The 6,313-nt window shown below is 51.1% G+C and overlaps 1 pseudogene across 1 annotated transcript; it reads left to right on the top strand.

Annotated features, from left to right (window-relative positions):
- The first annotated feature begins 512 nt into the window (after positions 1 to 512).
- On the top strand, positions 513 to 3,437 carry LOC310788374 (F-box DNA helicase 1 pseudogene; annotated as a pseudogene). Its single transcript has one exon. The product of its transcript is annotated as an F-box DNA helicase 1 pseudogene (transcript).
- Positions 3,438 to 6,313: the final 2,876 nt, after the last annotated feature.

Raw genomic sequence — 6,313 nt, 5'->3', positions numbered from 1 at the left:
TGATGACATCACAACTGCCTGAGTGACATCACAGTTGAACAATTGCGTAACATCATTTTCAGTTGAGTGACATCATTTCTGTCCCTTTTCTCAGGAACGTGGTCTCAGCAGCTTTTCTGGTCCTTGAAGCTTGCTTGTCACTCAACTGGAAGTGATGTCATGCAATCATCTAGAATAAGATTATCTTCCTCGAGCAACTCTGATTATATTAGTATAACATCACAGTTGCTCGAGTGACATCACTGATGCCATTACAACTGCCTGAGTGACATCACAGTTGACCAATTGCATAACATCATTTTCATTTGAGTGACATCATTTCTGTCATAAATCATGATGGACACCACCACAGACAGACAGACAGACAGACACCACTTAACCAATTTCAACTAAGAAAATTGCTCGAGTGACATCACTGATGACATCGCAACTGCCTGATGACATCACAGTCGAGCAATTGTGTGACATCACTTCCATTTGAGTGCCTCGTTCGCTCACATGACTCAGCATGCATGCAGAACAGCCGGGACCAAAACCAGGGACTTCACCCCCACACGCCCACCAAGAGACGCAAGCTCGGAAGTCCTGATGGGTGGCAGCAAGGCACCTCTGACTTCTCCATGACAGGAGTGGTCAGTTCCAGCCCGCGGAAATCGTCCCAGCCTGGCTCGTCCACACAGACACAGGGACTGCAAGGAGAGCTCGCTCCCACGCAGGAGCTAACAGCGGTGCATGAGGAGGAGGATGAAGACAACGATGTCAGCCTGTTAGCCACTCCAGTAAAGGCAACACCAGAGGAAGAGTTAGCCACTCCGTTGAAGGCGGAGCGGGAGGAAGACGACGTGAAGGACGACCTGTCTGACTCACACGACGGGCTCCCGGGTGACTGTGGGGGACTGGACCTGCTGGAGCCTCAGAGCTGCCTGGACAACCTGCCAAATGAGGTGCTGATGCAGCTGCTGAGCTACTTGCCTGCACACGACCTCTACCGCAATGCCATTCGCGTATGCCACCGCTGGAGCAGCATAATCCAGGACCCCAACTTCGTCCCTCATAAGAAGCAGTACTACCGCTACCTCAGGAAGGAGAAGGCCACGGTTCAGGAAATCAACTCCATTTTGCACCACGGCAGCATCCTTGACTCAGCCAGAGCTCACCAACACAGCCTGTGGCACCTCATCGTCGTAATGGCCCAGCACAGGCTGAGTGAGCGTGTGCAGCCTGAGGATGTCCTGCAATGTGTGAGGAGACACCGGCTCTTTCCTCAGGCAGAGTCCTGCCTCAAAGTCACGATCCCAGACATCCACAAACATATCAGCCTCGGTGTTGACGGTCCGAACCCAAAGGCTGCCATGGCGGTGATCCTGTTCCTGAGCGAAGGCGTGGTTGACGTGCAGGAGCTGGTCTCCGTGCTCGCCACCCTCCTGTCCCACACAGCCATCAGCGAGTTCCTATGTCACATGGCCACACTGCTGCTGGCCATGCAGAGGCACGACATCAAGATCAGCAGCCGGACACACTACAACATATTCTACGTGCTGCATCTGATGAACGCTCCTTCATCTCCTATCGGCTACGGTCAGAGCGGGCGGCAGCAGGCTCAGATGACGCATGAGCAACAGCAAATTTTGAGCCACGACATTCAGGCGGAACACGTGGTCAAGATCATGGCATTCGCAGGCACAGGGAAGACAACCACCCTGGTCAAGTATGCAGAGCAGCGGCCCCACCTCCGCTTCCTATACGCCGCCTACAACAAGTCTGTGGCCAATCAGGCGCAGTGCCGCTTCCCCAGCAATGTGTCCTGCAGAACCGTCCACTCGTTGGCCTACAGCAACGTCGGCAGGTGGTTCCACAACAAGCTGGCCTTTAACCTGAAGCCATTCAACATCGCCTGGGTGATGCCTGCAGGCCGCGGTGGCTTCATCCATGCCAAGGTGGTGACCAACACCCTCAACAGCTTCATGGCCTCAGCTGACCCATGCATCACTGTGGACCACGTCCCACCCAGATACCAGAACGAGGGCATCAAGACGATTTTGAGCTACGACCAGCAACTGGAGTACGTGAGGAACGCACAGGACGTCTGGGACAAGATGAAGGATCCCAACGAGATGCGCGAACAAGGACACTACATCACGCACGACGGGTACCTGAAGCTCTGGCAGTTGCAAAACCCCAAGCCCTGCCTGTCCGAAGACTACGATGTAATTTTCATAGACGAAGCGCAGGACTGCACTCCAGCCATGCTGGATGTTCTCCTGTCTCAGCGCTGTGGAAAGATCGTGGTTGGAGATCCTCACCAGCAGATCTACACCTTCAGAGGAGCCGTCAATGCCCTGCGCACCGTGCAGCACACACACCTCTACTACCTCACGCAGAGCTTACGGTTCGGAGCGGAGATTGCCTTCGTCAGCGCCACCATCCTCAAAGTGTGTAAGGGTGTCCAGAAGATTCTGGTGGGAGGAAACCAGAAAGGTAGTGTGTGCGAGGAGAGCGTGGACGCGGTAGCGATGGCAAGGTTGGGTGTGAGCGGCGCTCGGGGGCAGACGGCCATCTTGTCGCGGACCAATGCCGGTGTGTTCAGTGAAGCCGTCCGGCTCACCGACGCCAACCCACACTGCCGCATCCACTTTGTGGGAGGAGTCAATAATGCCTGCCTGAATAACATCATGGACATCTGGCTGCTGATGCAGGGGGAATCCAATAGACACATCCGGGACTGGTTCATCCGGCTCTTCCTCAAGTCCAGCCTGGGCGGCTACGGTGGCCTGAAGAAGTACGCCACGCAGACGCAGGACCGCGAGCTGGAGGCCAAGCTGTCTGTTGTGGAGAAGTACGACAGACGCATCCCCGAGCTGGTGACCAGGCTGACCGGCTGCTACGAGCATGACTACCACAACGCAGACTTCATCCTGAGCACAGTGCACAAGGCCAAAGGGCTGGAGTTCGACACGGTGATGATGACCGATGACTTTGTCAAGATTCCCTGTGCCAGACACAACCTGCACCGCCTCAACGGCTTCTGCTGGGATAACATTCCAGAGGATGAGTGGAACCTGCTTTACGTGGCTGTGACCCGTGCCAAAACCTCCCTGATCATCACCAAGAACATCAGCAACATCCTCACTCTGGATGGCGAGTACTTCCTGAGGTCGGAGCTGACCGGCAAGCTGTTGACGGATGGCCTGCCCCCACGCTGCTGTGTCCAGGACTGCCCCAACTCCGTCACCCCCGGGTCTGCCTTTACCATGTGCAAACGGCCCATGCAATATATGGACGGAGCGTGTCCTGGTGGCCCGCTTTGTGAGATGTGTGTGTGGAAACGCGTCGGGCCGACCGCCTTCCTCATGACAAACAACGTGCTCTCATTGGCCAACGTGGATGAGAGGCTGGAGCTGCCCACCCACTACCAGATGCTGACGGTGCTCTTCTGAGCTCAGAGACACTGGGAATTAAGCTCTTTATGGCTCCAAAATGACGGTGCCGGACCATAAGGGACCCATGAAATTTGGAAATTATTAGAGAGCTCAGACCCGAACCCGTATAGACCCGATAAATGTCAGACCCGGTACCTTGGCGAGTTTAGGGGCGGTGGGTGACTTGCCCGGCTGGTTTGTCTTGGGCCCCTTGCATGGGACCCGATGCACGGCATCTTTTGTAAGCACGTAAGCACCCTTATATGGGTGGTAGCACCATATTATAATTGTCAATTATAATATGTGTAATATCTGTGTGTTAACACACAAGGTGCTAACACACAGAGTCCCTTATAGAAGCGGCTGCCTCGCTTAACAATAGAGAGGCAAAGTGACTGCCTACTTCCTGCTTCAACACGATTTATTTTCCCATAGACATTTCGTAAAATGCTTATAAAAATAGTTTTACTTGGTCAAACCAAAATGGTTCAGCTATATTTAGAATCGGGAGAGAGACCACAGAACATTTCACCCAGACCAAAACTTTAACAAACAAAAAAAATATTTCTTTAAATTTTTTAACGATCATTGAACACACATTAGGAATACATCAGTTAACATGAAGCCCTGACCTCTGGTTACCTCCCTCATCACACACACACACATGTGGTCAGCTCACAGCTGAAGCCTGAGGTCCATCTCTCCCATTGTGTCTGCGCTCCAGCAGCCACGTGTGCTGGATCTGTCACCAGTAGAGACTACTGTAAAACGTTACATTTCCTCTGGCAATGCCTTTACAACGCCGGGGGCATGGAGGAGGCCACACACAGCTCCCAGAGATCCAGCGATGAGAGTAAATAAACCAGGGGAACCATCCCTGACACCATGTGTGGCTACGTACAGTGCAGACTGGGAAAACAAAGTTGGGTCAAGCATGATTGCCGCCTCACCTCGTCTCAGGATGCTCTGTTATGGTCATGTGTGTGTGGATGACCCCAAGACTTGATCTGAGGGCCTCTCAGCCAGTGTTTTGATTACCTAATGTCAAGTATTCACTGCTCAGGTCAAAACAATGGTGTTTCAAATTTAAATCATCTATGTGGCTAAAGGAACGAGTCATACTGTCTATGGGTGATCAAGTGAATCCCTGAATAGTATTCAAAATCAAAATGTTTAAAAATAAATACCTTGAATCATGTACAATTTGTTCAACCAAAGAATGAATTAGATCAGTTTCATTGCTATCCATAACTGATTTGTTATTCCAAGTAATGTTTTAAAACATTGGCCATTTCAAGTTGAAACAAACACAGGAGGATGTATCATCCAGGTCTCTCCCTGCTTTTGCACTTCATAAGGGCATATGCATGAATTTGTTAATACTAATAATAATAATAATACATCAGGTTTATATAGCGCTTTTCCTAGTGCTCAAAGACACTTTACAACACAAGATAAAACAACTTTAATAGAGAGAAATAAAGAAACAAAAATGTGAGAGAGAAAATAACTAGTAAGGGTAAAAAGGTGGGTTTTGAGAGCTTTTTTGAAGGATGGCAGAGTGTCTGCCTGACGGATATGGCTGGGGAGGCGGCTTCCAGAGGGTGGGGGCAGCTGCGGCGAAGGCCCTGTTTCCCCAGGTCCGGAGGTTAGCGTCTGCGGACCTGAGGCACAGGTAGGCGTGTGGTGGTGAAGGAGGTTGGAGAGGTAGGTATCACAGTATGAGCAGGCAGGTTTGGTATGTGACTGTTGAATCTAAACGTAATTATGTACGGTATTCTACCATAGAAGATCTTGATAGAGATGGTGGGAGGGAGATGGACTCAGAGAGCTGAGGGTTGGAGCAGAATCCAGTGAGATCAGGAGAGGTCAAGCTCTGTGCTAATTCACGGAGCATACCTGTTTTTGTTTCTCCAACACCTCGATAATTAGCTCGATGAATTACTGTGGAATGCCCAGAGGAGGGCCCAGAGGCTCCATGGACCCAGCCTGGAGCTGCTTGGCTGATGTATTTATGACTAGGCTAATGCTAATATTACCGCTGTTTCCATAATCACTTGCAGTGGGATGAAAGGCCCAACAACTGCGAGGGAGTGTTAGATTTATCTAGCAGATTGTGTGATGGAAGAATGCTAAGAATCTAGTTGGACAGCTCTGGGCTCTCAGTTTGACAGTGTCGTTAATTCTCTAATATAAACACATGGACCTACCTAAATGCGACTCTCCAGATTTAAATGGCTGTCTATGGATCAGACTCGGAGGTTTAGGGGTTACTCAAGTGCCAATCAAGCGCCGATTGTTTATCCAAGAAAGGCCTGGTAAATACGCACCCTAAAGTCAGCCCCTCTGCAGGTTCTCCACGTGTGTCACAAGGTGCCGAGGAGCATTCCCCTTACAGTATTCCAGAGCGAAGCAAGCCATCGTCACCGGGATTGAGAGTGACAATCCTGACATTTCAGCGGCTACACACTCCCAAACGCACACGCCTAATCTGTATCCCTAAGCAGGATTTGCCTCCGAGCTGCCCCATAGCCTGTGGTCCCTCTGTTTGTTGTCGTCCATTGCCGTATAGACTTTAAATAAACACGGCTTTGATAAGCCAGGGGCCAGACAGTCACCTATGACCCCTTGCAGTTCCGATCGGGGTCCCGGGGCATGAGGTTCACCAGGTGACACAAGCATAGCTCTAAATTAGCAGGCCTTCTCTGCAGTGGGGAGGTTTATAAACACTGCGAGTGGATGAGGGAGTGTTGGTAGGAATTAGGAAATTGACTCTGTCCAGAGTGTGTCGACATGGGAGGAGAGCAGAGGTTAAGAGGCACGGGGCCCAAAGGAGACTTGTGGTGTTAGCGTGATTTTCCCATCCCTTGACCATCATGTAGGACCCAGATGGT

Source organism: Poromitra crassiceps, assembly GCF_964638095.1.
Source record: "Poromitra crassiceps genome assembly, chromosome: 13".
Lineage (NCBI taxonomy): Eukaryota > Metazoa > Chordata > Actinopteri > Beryciformes > Melamphaidae > Poromitra > Poromitra crassiceps.
The sequence above is the reverse complement of the archived record's forward strand: the minus strand, read 5'-3'. Positions and strand labels throughout refer to the sequence as shown.